Genomic DNA, 19,447 nt, shown 5'->3' on the forward strand with positions numbered 1-19,447 from the left:
GGAAGGACAAGATGGAGTTTTCAGCAAAGAGGCTAAGAAAATACTATAAAAACATGTCTCACAACACTCTTTGAGAAAAACTCCAGAGATCGCTTGGATGTTCCTTCCAGCTCCTGAACCAAGCGGGCAGGCTATTTCCGGTTGCTGCCCTCACTGTGAGCAGGTATGTAGGTACCCTTTTCATGACAGTACTTGCAGTTAAATACAGGTATCCTGTTCAAACAGGAAATTTACATTTTTCACATTCTTTAGCTAGAGCTAAAGAGGATGCTACAGAAATTGCAGTGTAGATTAGGAATTTGTAGAATGTGAATGTTCTTCACACTTCTCCCTCTGTTGGAAACAATGGTACCTTCTCCATCCTCTTTATCTCAAGCTCCAAAAGGCTAGAACATGGCACGGTCCTTACAGGATCAGCCTTTTGTGCTGTAACAGACCAGCTTTCAAATCTCCAGGCCACCCCTTCATTTCAAGGATAGGGCTTGAGGAAGACTAATCGAGGGAAGAAGAGGAGAACTAGGAAGGCCTGGTATCTGGAATGATAAGAAAAGTGACAGGGTCTGCTGCAAGGAGGATGGGTAAGACAGGTATATGGACAGGTTAAACAGGTGCATGGACAGGGTCACAAAGGAGTGGAGTTTTCCAGGAACTTGACTGTGAGGGAGAGGGATCGTGGCAGGCAGGCTGGGGAGAGAGAGTTTTATTTTAAGAAAGAAGAGGCTTGACTGTGTTTCTAGGCTGCAGGGAAGGGACCAGAAGTGGGGAGAAGAACCTAAAAGAGGGAGAGCAAAGGTGCAGGAGAGATTAGGGGTCAGTGATGGGCTAGGAGAAAAGAGTAGAGATGAGCAGCAGATGAACTCGGAGAAGAGAAGTGATGAAGCTGAAAGAATAAAGGGTGGGTATGATTAGAGAAACAGAGAGATGATAAATAGATTATGATATAGATAGATGGCAGGTAGAACAGGTCTGAGTTGCTAAAGTGGAGTAGGCTTGAAATTTTTTGATAGATGTTGTCCAATACTCTTCTAGAAAGTTAATCTTTTTCTGGAAGAAAATGGAGATGGGCATACCCCTTAGAAGGCTAAGGTAATGGTCTAGCTCAGAGTGCCTGCTGCAGTTTCCCTCCTGTGCCCATGGCAATCATCATTAGTGGTCAACCACACTCTTTCCTGCTAAGCTCAAAACCCTTTTCAATGTAGGGCTCCAGTAGCCACCACCAATTAATTGGAATTGGCCTGTGAGATGGGAATTGCTTTCAGTTCTGGCCCAAATGAAACGTAATAAGCATGGGCCAGATTTTTAGCAGCAGGGATGAAGCAATAGCAACATTGAGAAGACTCTTCTTTAAGGAGGACAGGACATCTCACAGCCCAGCCTCACTGGCTTACAGCACCCTGAGAGCCAAGGGTGGTTCTAGGGATGACCCTAGAATTGCCCTGGTGATACCCTATGGCCAGTTTGTACTGAAGCCCCAGAGCTCACCTGGACTGCCCCTCACTGCCCCAGGTGGAAATCCCTAGTCAGATAGCCTCGGCTGCCTTCCAGAGGTGGACAGTGAGGCAAAGCCCAGGTTGCATGACTCAGTGACCTTCCATTTTGGGGATAGATGAGTGTTTCTGGTCCGGGTTTGGTAGTTAATTCTCTTGAGTCACTGTGGGTCATAATATCCTAAAAGACAGACCCAGCCTAAGGCTTTAAGACAAACAGAAGCTGCTTTGGGGCCATCTCTGAGAAACACCTTTCACTTCATCTACTCCGTTTTCCCTTTGGATGAGTAGTTTCGGCTGCAGGAAGCCTCACTTCCTTCCTCTCTGCTGGAACTCCTTGATTTTAGGCCTTTGTCTTCTTTAATCCTTGCAAAACTGACCTGTGATTATACAATATGACTGAGACTATTGAATTTCTTTAAGCCCAGTGGTGGTAATAGATCAGATATTCATGTTAGAGTTAGCAGTGTTAATTCCAGACTTCATCACAACTTCCCTTAGACTGTTATTAATATTGAAAAGAGTAAGTCATCTATGTGCCATCCTAGTCTCCACTTGTTTAGGGCTTTTAAAATTGTTACCTAATGAAATGGCTTCAATGTGAAGACTTCTGAGACTGTTTTTTTTGGGTTTTTTTTTTTGCCGTTTGTCTCTTTGTGCATGTTTGTTTCTGCTTTGGCACTTAGCAGAAGAGCCAAGAACTGGAGAGAGAGGCAAACCCCCTGCGAGTTCAGTGATCCAAAAGGGATTAGGTTTGTTTGTTTGTTTGTTTTTTTTGAAGTGGGGGTTCTTTACCTGTATTATTATAACTTCATGATAACTCTATGTTGTAAATATTATTTTAAAAAAGTTATGTTATTGATGTGTAGTAGATTTACACTGTTGGGTTAATTTCTGCTGAACAGCAAAGTGACCCAGTTGTATAGATATTTATCCATTTCCATTATGGTTTATCATAGAATATTGAATATAATTCCCTGTGCTGTACAGTAAGACGTTGTTTATCCATTCTATATATAATAAATTGCACCTGCTAATCCCAGACTCCCATTCCATTCCCCCCTCCACTCCTTCTCCCCCTTGACAACCACAAGTCTGTTCTCTATGTCTGTGAATTTTTTTGTTTTATAGATAAGTTTATTTATGTCATATTTTAGATTCCACTTTTAAGTGATATTATTTTGTATTTGTCTTTCTCTTTCTGACTTACTTCACTTAGTGTGATAATCTCCAAGTCCATCCATGTTGCTGCAAATGGCATTTCATTCTTTTTTATGGCCGAGTAATATTCCACTGTACGTACCACATCTTCTTTATCCATTCCTCTGTTGATGGACATTTAGGTTGTTTCCATGTCTTGGCTATTGTAAATAGTGCTGTTATGAAAATAGGAGTGCATATATCTTTTGTATTGGAGTTTTCTTCAGATGTATGCCCAGGAGTGGGATTGCTGGGTACTATGGCAACGCAATTATTAGTTTTCTAAGGAACTTCCATACTGTTTTCCATAGTGGCTACACCAATTTACATTCCCAGCAATAGTGTAGGAGGGTTTCTTTTTCTCCAGCATTTGTTATTTATAGACTTTTTGATGATGGCCATTCTGTCTATTGTGAGGTGATATCTCATTGTAGTTTTGATCTACATTTCTCTAATAATTAGTGATAATGAGCATCTTTTCATATGCTTATTGTCCATCTGTATGCCTTCTTTGGAGAAATGCAAAAGGGACTAGGATTTAACCAAAACATACCAATGTATAGAACCAAACAAAGTTTTATATCAAAAGAGTTACAAAGGAAAGCACAACACAGAGAATGTGTGTGTGTGTGTGTATGTGTGTGTGTGTGTGTGTTCGATGTGTAACATAAGTACAGGAGAAGAGAGGACGAGAGTGCAAAATGGCCTTGTGTGGACAGGTAGAGGTGTGACTTGACAGACCTGTGACCAGACACACACCTAGCAGATTTGAAGCCTGAAAGTAACACATGCTCCCTGTTACCCATCACCTAGTATTTCCTTAAGGCTGAGCTGTATTAGCATCCAGTCCCTCCCATATTTTTCTGTGTCCTCTCCTAACCTAACTAGTAAAATATTAAGTTTTCCTGAGTAAGTGACAGAATCTCTTTAGGTCCAGCTTCTTTGGGCTAGGACCAAATATTTAACATTACAGATAGTAGTAGGAATCCTGTAATTAATTTAAAAACAAGTTAACATTCAAGATATATGCCATAGTACCTAAGGCTGTAGGCAATTCCAGACAGGGCTCTAAGGGCTAGGGGTATACTTCTGGTCCTTCTCTCTCCTAGCTTGGCAGAAGTATCTTTCCTTAACTAATAACATTAATTTAGCACAAGTTGATAAATAGGAAATATACATGGGTTAAATTTAGTAAATTTACAGGCCTTAGTTTACAGATTAGTTAGGAAGGAACATTAATATACCCTGCTGTATATATATAGACTGACTGTTCCCCGCCCCCCGCCCCAATTTATGTGTTGAAACCAAATCCTCAGTCTGATGATATTTGGTGGTGATGGTCTTTGGGAGGTGATTAGGTCTTGTGGGCGGAGCCCTCATGAAGGGGATTAGTATGCTTATTAAAAGAGGCTCCCAGGAGTCCTGTCATCATGGCTCAGCAGAAACAAATCCAACTAGTATCCATGAGGATGCGGGTTAAATCCCTGGCTTCCCTCAGTGGGTCAGGGATCCGGCGTTGCTGTGAGCCATGCTGTGGGTTGCAAATGTGGCTTGGATCCCACGGTGTTGTGGCTGTGACTGGCAGCTGTAGCTCCAATTGGACCCCTAGCCTGGGAATGTCTTTATGCCATGGGTACAGCCCTAAACAGCAAAAAAAAAAAAAAAAAAGAGAGAGAGAGAGAGACCCCAAAGAGATCCCATGCCCCTTCTGCCATGGACACAGTGAGTAGATGGCCATCGAGGAAGCAGACTTTCACCAGACACCAAATGTGCTGGTACCTTGATCTTGGACTTTCCAGCCCTCCAAACTGTGAGAAATACATTTTCTTTTGCTTTTAAGCCACCCAGTCTATGGGTTCTGTTATAGTGGCCTGAGTGAACCAAAACAGCACCTCTCTAAATCTATCCACAGGTTCTAAAGAGCATGTAAATTGTGCTAGAAGGAAATGCGTGAGATCCAGAGAAAGAAGAAAAGATTTTGAGGAAAACTGATTCTAAATACAAAGCAATGAATTGTTGTAGTTTTTAAAATAGCTTTGGAGTTTTTAATTATAAAACTAGTAACTTTATACTAAGAAATACAGGTTAGAAAAAAAGTTTATATTCCCAACTGTCCCACCACAGAAATAACTGTTGAGCATTGCCCTGAAGCCCAGGCCCCATATTTTTCCGCCCCTTCCCCTTCCTTTCTACCATTCTGGTCTGACCTACTTCACACCTACAAAGCATCCTCAGCAGATTTCATTTCTCAAAATGTTTTTATTGCTAAAGCAATTTTTAAAACTACTCCTAAACACCAGGGCCAGGTAAGTCTCCCTGAATCCTGATTTCCTTGCATCACTCTCCTTCCGCTCAGCCTCCAATGGCAACCTTTTTAGCTTGGCCATTCGGGGCCCCTGCTTCTGGCCACAATCTATCTTTGCACCCTGGTTTCCCATCAACCCCCTACAAGACCCTGTTTCTAGAACAGATGTGCGTGGTCCTACTTCCAATCTTTTGCTTGCATCTTTCTGCCCATTATGGGTCCAAATCTTCTCTTTAAATATTTTCATTCAAACTCTATATCCTGAGTTTGTCTAGCTTTATTGGCTTATGAATCACAGCAATAGCAGCTCCATACATTGCCCCACCTGAGTGTTGCAAGATCTCTGAGGCCCCTCAAAGTCACACCCAGAAATTCCACCCCAGGCATTGTTTGATGTGTACTCACAAGACTCCACAAACACATGGCCACGTTCTTCCTTTCCTGCTCCAGCCACCCTTATGTCCCATGTTTACTCTTCCAGCCAAGGCCACCACTCTTGTAGTTGCCCTCCTTAAAAACTATAATGTCTTTTCTCCTCATAAGCCCAAGACTCAATTCTTAGGGTGCCAGCACTGTGTCCCCTGGAGTCTTCAAGGCACAGAAGCTAGGCCAGCCTCCACCTCCTGGACTTCGGGGGACACTATTCACAGCCCTGTGATTCAGATGCTTCCTGAAAGCAGCTCCTTGGGCATCTGGCCTCTTTCCACAGGCTCAGACCAGAGTCCTTCCTACTCTTCTGTTCCTGACCCCTCGCAGAGGCATCCTTGACAGTTTACTCATGCAAGTTCACATCTGAGAGCTGTCTGCCTGCCTATATTTGGATGTACTCAGATGTACTTGGATATATTCTGGTCTTACTGGTAAAGAGAGTTTAGGTTCAAACCAGGAATCCCACTACATTTCTTTTAAGACTCTTAGACTCAGAACTAACCTTTATCAAACTGCTAAAGTAAACTTTCTTCCATGGTTATTCTTCCTGGAATTTTTTGTTTTGTATAACTTCTTCTGTCTTGTTTTACTTTGCCTTGTCTTTTATCCTCTGCTATCTTAAGGTACAAATAATGGCGTTAAACCTCTCTAAAATTAAAGAAGCAACTGGTATATGACTGCCTACTAAAAACCAGGTATGGTTACAAATGCAAAGCAGCAAAAATCATGGTCCATGCATCACTGTTGAGGAAATCCATAAACATGAAATACTGATGCTTTCTAATTATTCAAACTATGACTATGTTCTCAAGGATTGATAGAGTCATGGGAGATGAGCCTAGAAAGCAACACTTTTTTTGACCATACCCATAGCATGCAGAAGTTCCCAGGCCAGGGATCAAACCCATACCACAGCATTGACCTGAGCCATAATAGTGACAATGCCAGATCCTTAACCCACTGAGCTACCAGGGAACTCCTCAACATACTTTAATTGGGAAAGGCTTGAGGTTATTTTGGGAATCAATTCATTGTCCACTCCTATACTCATAATGCCAGGAGATGGAAAGCCTAAAGCTGGTTTTCATGATGAGAAACCCTCCCTCTTCAAGAATGATCAAATGTGAGGTTTTGAAAATATCCCTTATAATTACAGACTATACTATTAAAGGTATTGCAAATTAACCATTTGACTCCATGGCATGGTTATATCCTATAATGACAAGTTAATGGATTCCATATAATAAAAAACAAAAGGGACCATTAGACTTCTAGTAAAGTCAACACTGTAGCTCTTTGCTGGCCGCAGATCCCCTGTTAAGCTGGCCTCAAAAGCAAATGTATGGAGAAACTCTGAGGTTTAATGGGTTTCACAGATGAGGTTCAAAGGTAGCTTTCTCATCAATTTAGAATTAGGTAATGGAGGCTCAAATAGAGCTCACATGTTGACCTCAGGTCGCTCAGGAAATGAGACATCCAAAAGCTGACCCCCTGTTCCCTGCGTCTCAGCTGATTCTACTTCCTCTCTGAACTGTGATCATCAGTGTCTAAATCTGTCCAACTCAGTTTTGAAGAGGAAGTTCCAATCACTCCTCCCCCACACTTCTGCATGTAGAACCCAACAGGAGTTCAAGGGGCTGGGGAGCTGGCAGAAACACAGCAGAAAGGGGCAGAAGTAGTGCTCCTGGACAGGCACTGAGAATAGAGAGTTACGAATGACCAGGGGAAGGAGGAAATGCAGGCCACCTTTGGCGAGTGGGATTATTCAAGGGCTTCCAGTTGTGGGAAGCAGAATGGAGGGATCCATGCATCAGTGCCAGGTGGAGCAGAGTTATTCTGGGATATCTGATTCAAAGTAGGTGGAAAGAGGGGTCAGGATTCAAGACCTAAACTGTGAGGGTTGAAGGACCCTATGCTCCACATAACTATCTAGAGCTTGTTGGCGATATTTACTGTGCATATGAATCACCTGGAATCTGGCTAAAAATGCAGATTCGGATTCCGTAAGTCTGGGGCTCTGTATTTCTAATGAGCTTTCAGGTGACACCGTGCTGCTGAATTCATGCACCACACTTGGAATACAGGGTCTGCAGTATGAGGCAAGGTGCCTCCCCACTTTTCTCCTAACCATCATGGGTGCAAGAGGAATGGGGCGGCCTGGAAATTGAGCAATAACACCACTGTTGCCCAACAACACTGATGGCAGACGCAGCAGCCCAGAGGCTAGGAGCGGTCAGAGCCCTCTCATTAATTCCAAGGCAGGGGCTGAGCACCTGGCTGTTGGCTGAGACTCAGAGCACAAAGAGCTTGAATCAATGGGCATAAGAAAATGATCAAATTAGAAACAAAGATGGGTTATATTTGGTGAATCAAAAGGAAAAGCTTAAAATCTTTGTACCTTTTTAACATCTCATATAAAAGATCTGCATCACTCCCATTGTGGTCAGTGCTCTGACTGAGTTCCCTCTGCAGAATGGAAGTTGTCAAAAGTACAGTGAATAGGAGTTTCCATGTGTCAGCAGGTTAAGAATCCAGCGTTGGTACCAGTGGCCCAAGTAACTGCTGTGGCATGGGTTTGATCCCTAGCCCAGGAACTTCAGCATGCTGCAAGTGTGGTTAAATAAATAAATAAATAAATAAAAAGTACATTGAACAAACACTGACCCAAGCAGAGTGTGAGGTTTATGGGTTTTGGATCTCTCATGCTAGCCCTCTAGGAAAATGCAAAGGAAAGATTTCTTCCAGAGCCACTTTCCTGGGCTCTAAATTGGATGTCATGATGGTTAGTTTAACGTGTGAATAGCACCCAGTTGACATTAGGTAATTATTCTTGATACTCTGTGTGGGCCTCATCCGATCACTTGAAACACCTTAAGAGCAAAACCAAGATTTCTCTGAAGTAGAAATTCCACCCATTAAATGCAGCTTCAGCTTCTGTCAGAGAGTTTCTAGCCTGTCGGTCTGCCCTACAGATTGCAGACTTTCCAGTCCGCACAATCATGGAAGCTAATTGCTTTAAGTAAATCTTGCTCTTTATTCATTTTATCCTCATTATTCACAGATTCTGTATTTGTGAATTTTCCTTCCTGTTAAAACTTACAATAACCCCCAAATTAATACTTGTGTTGCGTCCACAGTCTCTCACGGACATGGGCAGAATGGTGAAAAATTTGTCACCTAATGCACATGTTTCCAGCTGAGGTTGAAGTCAGGGACTCTCTGCCTCTTTTTTTTTTTTTTTTTTTGTCTTTCTGTCTTTTCTAGTGCCATACCTGAGGCATGTGGGGGTTCCAGGCAAGGGGTGTAATCGGAGCCGTAGCTACTGGCCTATGCCAGAGCCACAGCAACACCAGATCCGAGCCACGTCTGCAACCTACACCATAGCTCACGGCAACGCCGGATCCTTAACCCACTGAGCAAGGCCAGGGATCAAACCCGAAACCTCATCATTCCTGGTTGGATTCGTTAACCACTGAGCCATGACAGGAACTCTTCTGCCTTCTTGTTTAGCTCTTAAACTGTAAACAAGTGTCCTTTATGTGATCTGTGTAGTGCTGTGATTTTCATATTTTTGTGCTTTTTGTTGGTGATTTTGCTGTTTACAATGGCTCCTAAGCATAGTGCTGAAATGCCTTCTAGTGTTCCTAACCCTGGAAGGCTGTGACTTGCTTGTGAGAAAATACGTGTTAGATAAGCTTCATTTAGGTGTGAGTTACGGTGCTGTAGCTGTGAGTTCAGTGTTAATAAATCAACAGTGCATACTAAGTAAGGTGTCTTTAAACATAAATACAGACAAAACAAGGTTATATTTTCATTGGTTGATGAAAATGTTGTGACCAGAGGCTTGCAGGAACCTAACCCTGTATTTCTTGTAGGAGTAATGGCTCAGTATTTGCTAATTCAATGTTTATGTCAACTGTATGGAACACAGCTACTGTGAGCAATGAGAATTGACTCTCTGTGTGTGTGTGTGTGTGTGTGTGTGTGTGTTTATACCCTACTGGTTCTGTTTCTCTGGAGGTATAAAACCACCCTTTCCTCTAGGCCTGACTGTGCATAGCACAGACACCACTTGGGTCTTCCGTCCTTTCTGTGTTCAGGTCTCTGACAATATTCTACCGAGACCAGAATGTGCTCCATGTATAAACCATCTAGTGAATGTTAATAGTCCCTTTTTAAAAGCAAAGTTTTTCTCCTACTGGTTCATACTCAGGGGCACAAGATATACACAAGCCCTGTAATTTGGATGTTATTCCATTTCCCTGATAAAGTAAGAAGAAGGCTAGATTAGGTAATAACTGGAATGCATTTCAGCATTTTTAATGCAATTTGGATGATGAGCCCCAAATTACTTTTCCTATATAAACCAATCAAGTGTATTCCAGCTTGAGTGACTTTACCAAAAATAAACTTCTTTATGAATGTATAAAAAGATAATTAGACTGTCTCCAAGACATTGGGCCTATTCCCCAAAGCGGAGAGAAGCCACTATGTCTCAGAGTGATGTGAAGACACCAATTTAACAATCAACTGCCCTTCCTCTCCCCACCCCGGTGGTCAGTTGTAGTCTTCTCAGAGGCTGTGGTTGTGAGTCTAGCTTGCCCAGTCTGCAGCTGCAGGCTCCATTGCTAATTTTAAATTTGTCATCTTTCATATTGTGCTGTCTGGCACTAGGGCACTGGCAAAGAAGAATCATGTCTTAGGTCAAATCCTACCCTGCTCCTGGAACTCCACCTAAGCTCATACCCTCTGTGGGATGGGTCAGCAGGGCCACCTCTGGATATCATGCACATCCCCCCCATGCCCACTGACACTGAGTGAGGCTGAAAAGGCTTATAAGTAACTGTCTTTATCCTTCAAGAACATGTCACAGCTAAGAATAAGCACCATGCATCAGCTTCCATTGACCCTGAAACAAAACACTGTTTGGAAAAATCCTCTTTCATGCATAGCTTTAAGGAAATCAAAACACCATTCACTCCTCAGACCATCCATAACGTAATTCAGGCGTCAAAAAGCGTGCAAGGTAAATGGAGGAAGAAGAGAGCATAATACAGTGCAAATTTTTTTTTTTTTTGTATTCAAAAATGTCTTGGAGTTCCCGTTGTGGCACAGTGGTTAACGAATCTGACTAGGAACCATGAGGTTGCAGGTTCGATCCGTGGCCTTGCTCAGTGGGTTAAGGATCTGGCGTTGCCATGAGCTGTGGTGTAGGTCGCAGATGCAGCTCAGATCCCACGTTGCTGTGGCTCTGGCGTAGGCCAGTGGCAACAGCTCCGATTCGACCCCTAGCCTGGGAACCTCCATATGCCATGGGTGCGGCCCCAAAAAGACAAAAGACAAAAAAAAAAAGTCTCTCTTTTAATATTTAGCAATTTCCATGATGTGATATTATTCTGAGCTGTTAAATGGTAGGATGGGAGCTGCCTTGTCCTGTGACATTAAATTGATACACTAAATAAGAATGATATACTAAATAAAATTAAAGTGAGTGTCACCCTTCCACCAAATAAAAAAATTGTAGAAATATGTGTAGTAAACAAATTGAGTCAAATAATTTTGACCAGAAAAAATGTCTAAGTGTCTAATTAGGACTAACTCTTATAAAGTTTGGCTTATAGGGCCCATCTCTCCCTGTGGCTCTTTGTCCCACATTTACACATCCTACTGGTCACCTTTCCCCACACCAGATGTCAGGTGCTCCTCCCCCTGCGCTCAGCTAGTCAATCTTTTCAAAAGAATTCAATTAAGTCAGTGGTTGGAAACTGCAGCCCCCGGGGAAAATGAAAGCCCACCTCCTGTTTTTGTAAATGAAATTTTATAGACACAGCCAAGCCCATTCCTTACTTACCATCAATGGGAAGCCTCTACCTTACAATGACTGAGTTGAGTAGCTACAACAGAGACATTATGGCCCACAAAGCCTAAGCTATTTACCATCTGATCCTTTATAGAAAAAGTCTGCTGACCCCGGACCCTGGAATCAAGTCCTTCACACTAAGGTATTACAGTGTTAATGTGTTACTGCTGGATTTTAATAGGAGATAACTTCTTAAAGAAAGTAATGGCTAATAGGATTTCAGTCATTGGCCGTGGGATACTCAGGAAATATCTGGGATGAGGGGAATTTCTTAAGTTATTACTACCTATCCCACCTATTCACCAACCCAGTTGTGGGATCACTTACTGAGGATTTTGGTAAAGGGTTACCATGGTTTGAAGAAAGACTCAAAAGAGAGGTTGATCTGAAAGTAGTTTGGGACTGCTGCAGCTGGCCTTCTGAAACAGAAAACACATAACCCAAGAGGTTGGAATTTATCTTTGTCTGACTTAAATGTTTATTATTACTAATAAACTAACAAAAATTTTGAGGTCCATTCAGAGAGAGTCAGAATCCCGGCTTTGGTTGCCCCCTCATCTTTGGCCTTTTTACTTTTCACAGATACCAAACTTCACAAAGATAAATCTTTTTATGGCATATAGAAGATTTTCCCTCTGAAGTTCCTGTGAGCACTGTTATTTATAGTGCTATGAATAGTAAAGCACTATAAAGAAGCTCCCGCCAGAAAGTAGCACCAGCAAGCTCATGGTGCAGTCTTACTTCTGGACTTGGTTCTCACCAGCATTATTAGGTAGACTTCGCAAGACTTTGAAGTGGCTGCTATACAAAATGGCAAGAAGAACATTTGGCAAAGGAGTGATGATCACTCCTAATGTTCATATTTGTTCAGGATATTACCTCCCAAAATGTTCTCCAAAACATTCTTTTGTTTTATCCTCAAGACAATCCGTTGACGTGAAAATCGTCATCTCCTTTTTATAGGTAAGGAAACAAAGGATTTGAAGGTTAAATGACTCACTTTAGATCAAACAGTTATTGGAGGTGGATTCAGACAAAAAATTCAGATCTTCATAATCCTCTCAGGGTGGGGGTTTATTCTCTGAGCCCATGATGTAGGGAACCTGGGGCCTCATCAAGAGCCATTTGGGAGCTCCCATTGTGGTTCAGCGGGTTAAGAACCCGACATAGTGACCATGAGGATGCGAGTTTGGTCCCTGGCCTTGAACCTGACAGCACTAATGGCCTGAACCCAGCCAAAACCCAGGCTGGGACTTGAACCCACGGTTTTAAATTCAAGTTACTCACCCTGGGTCTGGACTCACTAAGGTTTGGGTTCTTAATGCCTCCGCTCAGAAGGAATTCAGCGAGAGACAAAGTAATAGGTAAGAAACAGATTTATTAGGATTGGACGCTTGTAAAAGATGCAAGCGGGCAGGCAAGGAAGCTCTGCCCAAGGATCTGGTGGGCCACAGTTTTATTATCCAAGGGGAGTGAGGGTTGGAAAGGCCCACCTCTTCCTTTCCAGGAGTAGTAGCTCCTCCTTAGCATCCCGTAAGATGTGTATTCAAGTCAGCTGAAGGGTGGTCTTCAAACTCCAGCCCTTGGTCTGAATCTGAGTGCAGGCCTCATCCCATCCCCAACCCAATGACCTGAGGCAATTCTCACACCTCCACTAGTTAAGCAAGCCTACCTTTTCTAGAACTTAGAGTGGTCTCCCAGCATCCCCCAGGTTTCTCTCTTTATCTATGATCCTCTACTGGGACTCCTACAACCACCTGTGCCTACTTTATCCCTATCAGCCTTGCTCAGTGGGTTAAGGATCTCACATTGCCACAAGCTGCAGCGGCTTAGGTCTCAGATGCAGCTTGAATCCTGCATTATGGTGGCTGTGTTGTAGGCCAGCACCTACGGCTCCAATTTGAACCCTAGCTCGGGAACGTCCATATGCCACAGGTGCAGCCATAAAAATTAAAAAAATTTTTTAATTAAAAAAAAAAGAGCAGTTATACCAGTGCAGTCATTCATGGAACTCTTGAAGGTCAATTTGTCACTTTTCAGGTATAAGAGTGGCAAGTGGCGGCCTAAAGAGTTATAGTATATAGGTTTCAGGTGTGCCCACGAGCTTCCCAAGTTGAGGATCAGGATGTCATTGCACATGGCTCCTGGATCCTCCTGGGATGATGCTTACATAGCACTAGCACTTTAGGGGGGCTTTGTGCAAACTAGAAAACTGCAGATCAATTACACAAAGGTGTTCCTTTCCCCAGCTGACCCAGCGCTGGGTCAGGGCTCGGCTCAGCAAGCTGCTGAGATCCAGCACCTGCTCCAGTCCTTTGTCCAGACAAGGCATCTTTGTTCAGGCACGGCTGGTACAGTTGTCCTGGGCCCACCCAGTTCAGAGAGCTCTCTTCACCAAGAAGGAATGTTTCTCAAAAGAAGGATAGCCTTATGGAGAAGCACTGAATCTATATGGGACCATAAACAGTACACAGTTTTTACCATGAAGGTGAGAGTTAGAGTCTAAACTCAGGATGGTTTAGATAATGATGACAGTCTTTCTAGGCTGGAGAACTGGAATTGGTCTCAGTCCAGCTCATCTCCCTTCCACCTGGTCCTCCCTCTTAGCTAAGACCCTTTCTGTATCCCACTCAAGCCCATTTCTCCCATTAATTCAAGTGCTGCCATATTGAATGGAGATATCCTTCAACTGGAAGGAACATACAGCTAGCAGAAAGGTGGTATTATTCCTTTTGAGTGGATGGATGGCCACCCTCTTCAGCTTGTCTCTGTCACTCCATGACAGGCAACCCTGCTTGTCTAGGACATCTTCTCCAAGACTATACATTTCCAAGAGACCCGATGCCTTCAGAACATGCTGGGTCTCTTCCAGTTCCTTCTCCAAATATTCTTGGGAGTCCTTATCATTCTGCCGTCCACTAGGCAAAGTCCAACTGAGCTTGTTAATCATATTACAGTCAACTTTCTTGCTCAGAGATCAAAGCAGCAAGAGTGCACAATCCTCTTTTGAATTGTGTTTTCATAAGGTTTGAAGGGAGAATGGATTCAAGAGCAAAATGACAGCTCCATCTAACCCTGGGAAAGACCAGAAAGGCCAACTCAGGGAGCAGCTACTAAGAAAACAGGAGGAGAGTGAGCTGGGAGCTACTCTTTCTCATGTGCCACAACCAGGGAGCATGGAGAACAAGACCAGAAGGCAAGGCTTAGAAATGGATCCTCAGACTAAAAGGTTCAATTTACACGGAACATATTCAACTCAGTTTCCTGGCTTGCGTTTATACAGTGTACCAAAGGGGGCGCTGAAATCATTTCTACTCTTGTTTTGATAACTACTAGTCATGGTCCACATAAAAATGGTTGAGCAAGTGCGTATGTTTCAACAACTTCCCAACACCTTTTCTACACCCTTCCCTTTAAAGCTCTGTGTTCTTCTATATTCAGATGATTTGGATTTTCAGTATTTAAGGTATAGTTATCCTTTTCATGACATAATGGTACATGGTGCAGATAGTGGCTCTGCATCCCTCACTACCAATTTTTGACATATAATGAAGTATCTAGAGACCTTTGATATTCTGCTGTTTTCAGGTGTGTATCCTACTTTAGGTTAGATTATACCTTTGTGGTATTTACCTGCATCTGTTCAGCCAAGATTATATAGGTAAAATATAGCCAAAGTATGTTTTCTGATGACGTAAGTGTTTGTTAAAACAGTTTATAAGAGGGTTGTTGTTTTACAAAAAAGAGCCTTTTGTTATTATGTATAAACAGGCTAGAGTCACCCATGGGAGAGTAAACTCTACTCCCCTTCCTGTGGTGATAGTAGGTGCCATAATAATTGTGCTAAAACTGTGACAGATGAGCCAATAGTATTCTAATCCAGCAGTTACAGACTATATTAGAAAACACTGGGAAGTCACTGACTGGCATAGGGTCAAAATGCAGAATAGAGAGTTTTGGCAAAGTTGCTGCTTTATAACCAACCAAAGATAAACTGGAATTTATTGATGTGTTATTGCACATCACAAAACCCTAAGTAGGCAAAATAGATAAATATGCGATTCTAGAAAATATTGACAGTAACTGGCTGTCTTAGTTGAGGCTGCTATTACAAAGTATATAGACTGGGATGTCTATAAACAATAGAAATTTATTTCTCACAGTTCTGAAGCCTGAGAGTCTGAGATCAGGATGGTCGGACTCTGGTCAGAGTCCTCTTCTGGGCTGCAGACTGTGGACTTTTCCTTGTCACCTCATATGGTGGTGAGCAGAGAGAGGAAGCAAGCTTTCTCATGACTCTTAGGAAAGTGCTAATTCCATTCATGAGGGCTCCATTCAAATGACCTCATGGAATCCTAGTTACCTCCCAAGGCCCCACCTACTAGTGCTATCACATTGTGGGGGTAGGGTTTCAACATCTGAATTGTGGGAGGGCACAAACGTTCAGTCCATACGTAGGGAATATCCGGGAATATTAACATACAGCAGCGAAGGTTTGATTTCTTCATTCCTCACACACTGCTGGATAAAGAGGAGGTGCTCAGAAAATGGCTAAGTGTAAATCAAGTTATTCTTTTCTGTCAATGGTGTGGTTATATATCTACAAATTGAGTAGTCTGTGTGGTTTCGAGGCACATCATATTTTGCTGTCAGTTTCCTTCAAAATGTTAATAAATATTCTTGGCCAATAGGCCCTTTCCAGAAAAACTGGCTTTAGACCACCAAAAAGACACCAATGGCACAAAAGTACATAATTTTTACTATCACCAAGGCAGAGGCTGTTAATTTCACACAATGGAAATTCTAAGGAAAAACAAACAAACAAACAAAAAAACCTCTTTCAAGGCATTTTTTGGTATGGGGAGAATTTCAAGAAATAGTCAAACAGGGTAGATGTCGTGGGTGGGGAGTCCTGCCTAAGGTTCACTTCCTCTAATTCATACAGTTCCCAGACTTTTCTCTCCTGCAGACACCTGCAGGGAAACTGCTTGCATGTGAGGCCTGCTGGGGTCCAGGAAATGCTCCTCTGCTGTGGCCGGGTGTCCCGAGCAAACAACGGGACCTCTGCTTTTGCTTTCAAGCTGTCTGGGGGGAAAATGCTGACGTGTCTTGCTACCCCTCTTCCTGTCCCTGTCTTCCTGTTGATCTGTGTGTGCTTTTATAACCTCCTCACTTATCACCCATTCAGCTTCATCCCAAAAGCATAATAGAAAGGAATAATGAATTCAGACAGGTGACCTCTTCTTCATTAAGGCAGCCCAAGGTCAAAATCCCAGATTTAAAAAGATGATAGACAAATTATGAGGTGATTTTTGACATTAAAAACAGTTTGGGAACTGAGAAGGATAAAGCTAGGAAGGAATGTTAGAAACTATTCGTTGTACTCACCCTCCAATTTTGTAGATGAGAAAACTTCCCACAGAGGGAAAACGACCGGGCCAATGACTTTCTCATTCCTAACTCATACTTTTCAGAAGGGAGAGTTTTGCCACAGGAATTTTCATTTCTTAGAGCATTCCTGGGAATATATCTATGTATACTGAAGGATGATGGCTCTTGAAAGGAAGTGTGAATTTGTGTAGTACTTTATATAATGTGGTTCTAAACTCTGAATAAAGAATCCCATTCCATATAGAGAAGTTTTCATGCTTCCTATTAACAACTTGTGTTTAGAATAAATACATATTATGAATAGAACCACCTCTAGTAGGCAATTAATAAACATTCTTGGGTTATATATTGACATAAATATATTTTTAAACCTTAAGAGGAGACAAAGTATTAACAAAGTCAAAGTTACCCCATTTCCTTTTGATAACCTTGGTGGGCATCCTTTCAGCTGCCTTTTTAACACTTTCTAGCATCATCTCTATAACTTGCCTATGTGATTTTTCAGGTAGCAGCTGTGTGATCAAGTAGTTGTATGCATGTGCATGTGCACATGTGCACACACACGCAATGCTTCTAGGAACAAAAGCTGGCCCATAACATTAGCTCAAGTCAATAGAAAATAAAATGCTTTTCTTTCTTCCTTTTTTTTTAAAGCTTAGTGCAGGCACCCTTCTTAGGGGCATGCTGTCAGTCCAGGCTTTTGTCCTGGCTGGCTCCTGATTTTTTAATGCAAGCTGAAAGTGCCACTCCTACAAACACACTCCATGGAGCCCACTTTGGCTTGCTGCCACCTGCCCTTGCAGGATTAAGAAGCATGGATCCATTGCTATTATGGAGTCTGAAGCAGAGCCAAGAAGAAATCTCAAAGGACCCTCTCTCTAGACATATTCGAGTAGAATAAAAATGAGATACAAATGATGGCACGGTGCCTCTGGCACTCTGGGGGCAAAGTGGGGGCTGTGTTGTTGGTTAGGAGGATATTCCGGTTCTTGGGAGAAAAATTAAATTAAAACATGTTGTTCTTTTATGTATTTATTTATTTTTGGCCACACCCAAGGCATGCAGAATATCCCAGGCCAGGGATTGAACCCACACCACTGCAGTAACAGAGCCACAGGAGTGACATGGATCTTTAACCCACTGAGCCACAAGGGAACTCCCAAACATGTTATTCTTTAGCTATGAATTTCCTTCAGACCTCTTATCAACAGGGTGGATCTTTTTGTTGTTTATCCTCAGAGAGCAAATTGGAATTCCTTAAAGCAAACATACACATTCAGGGTTGTGCCGGGCAGAGTTGAGACATGTCTTCATGACTTTTTATTTTCTCAGAATCCCCATCCTGCTAATAGTTAACAGAGAAAGCAATCGAAAGCACTCATTTATGCTAAAGTGTTAGAGACTTGATGTGCTACTTCTCCCAGAGGTACCTACACTCCAGAGATAGCTGCTTTCCAGAAGCTTGTGCAGAGCAAACAATATTTAACCTAAAAGAGTATACAGAACTAATGTTAGAAGTTCAGCCACCAGTGCTTTTAAATCACCCTTTCCAGAAAACCATCTATTAATGCAAGAGTGGATCTAAATATATCTGTCTGATGCGGTGACAGGGGGGGGAAAAAGAGGAGTGTCATACATAACAAACCTAGAAGGATAAGTCATGACTTCTGCTATTTTTCCTTCCTCCTTCCCTTACCAATCATTTTAGCCCTCATAATGGTTCCAGCACCTTCACACCTCCAATGCCTCTGCCTCCATGACTAAACCAGTTCTGAAGACTCAGCAAAGCATGTCACATGTTTTATTAGTAAAGATAAAGTCAGTGCTGAGTTCAGTGCAAAATGAAATTAGGGGTCACAACCAATGCCACGGAGTAGAACAAAATGGCAAAAAGTTCAGAGGAGAAATGTCAGATCACATAAGAGCTACACAAGCAGCCTGCAAAGCTGTGGGAATCACTAATGTTTTTATGCGAAAGAAGGATATTTAAGCTAATGATGCTTGATTGTTTTTCCCTTTTATTCTAAGAGTAGGAAGTGAAAAAAAAAATCCACTTGGTCGTATCAGGGTCAGAGAATGGACCAGGTAATTGCCTCTCTGTGCCTCTGTCATCCCTTCAACCCCCATGCATTATTGTCATTTATTATGCTTTGGATCCAGCACAAGCAATTATACCTCAGTGTGGTGCCAGGGACGGGAGGAGTGGTCCACCCAGGGGCAGACCACCCAAGGGTGCCTGGCCTGGAAAAGACCTAAAAACAAATAAAACCAGCTAGAAATCCAGTCTGCTTCCTATTATCACCATGGCAAGCAATTCTAAACAATGCCGGTAAAAAACTGCTCACCGCTCACCAGAAAAAAAAAAAAAAAAAAATGCTGCAATTGCTGTTGAGTTTTAACAGTATAAATGTAAGCTGCAGTTTAACACATTTTCTATTGCTTCTTCTTTAGTAAACATATTCTGTGTTGAAGTTGATTCAGAGAATTAACTCTGCATTTATTTTATTTATTTATTTTATTTATTTATTTTTTGTCTTTTTGTCTTTGTTGTTGTTGTTGCTATTTCTTGGGCCACTCCCGCGGCATATGGAGGTTCCCAGGCTAGGGGTTGAATCGGAGCTGTAGCCACCGGCCTACGCCAGAGCCACAGCAACGCGGGATCCGAGCCGCGTCTGCAACCTACACCACAGCTCAGGGCAACGCCGGATCGTTAACCCACTGAACAAGGGCAGGGACCGAACCTGCAACCTCATGGTTCCTAGTCGGATTCGTTAA

General features: G+C 42.5%; 1 long non-coding RNA gene across 1 annotated transcript; it reads left to right on the plus strand.

The window, feature by feature from the left end:
* On the plus strand, positions 1 to 12,231 carry LOC125126832 (uncharacterized). The gene is made up of 3 exons (XR_007134799.1): positions 1 to 163; positions 11,376 to 11,423; positions 11,864 to 12,231. It is a non-coding gene; the product is annotated as an uncharacterized LOC125126832 (long non-coding RNA).
* Positions 12,232 to 19,447: the final 7,216 nt, after the last annotated feature.

The sequence above is a fragment of the Phacochoerus africanus genome, chromosome 5 (assembly GCF_016906955.1).
Source record: "Phacochoerus africanus isolate WHEZ1 chromosome 5, ROS_Pafr_v1, whole genome shotgun sequence".
Taxonomy (NCBI): domain Eukaryota; kingdom Metazoa; phylum Chordata; class Mammalia; order Artiodactyla; family Suidae; genus Phacochoerus; species Phacochoerus africanus.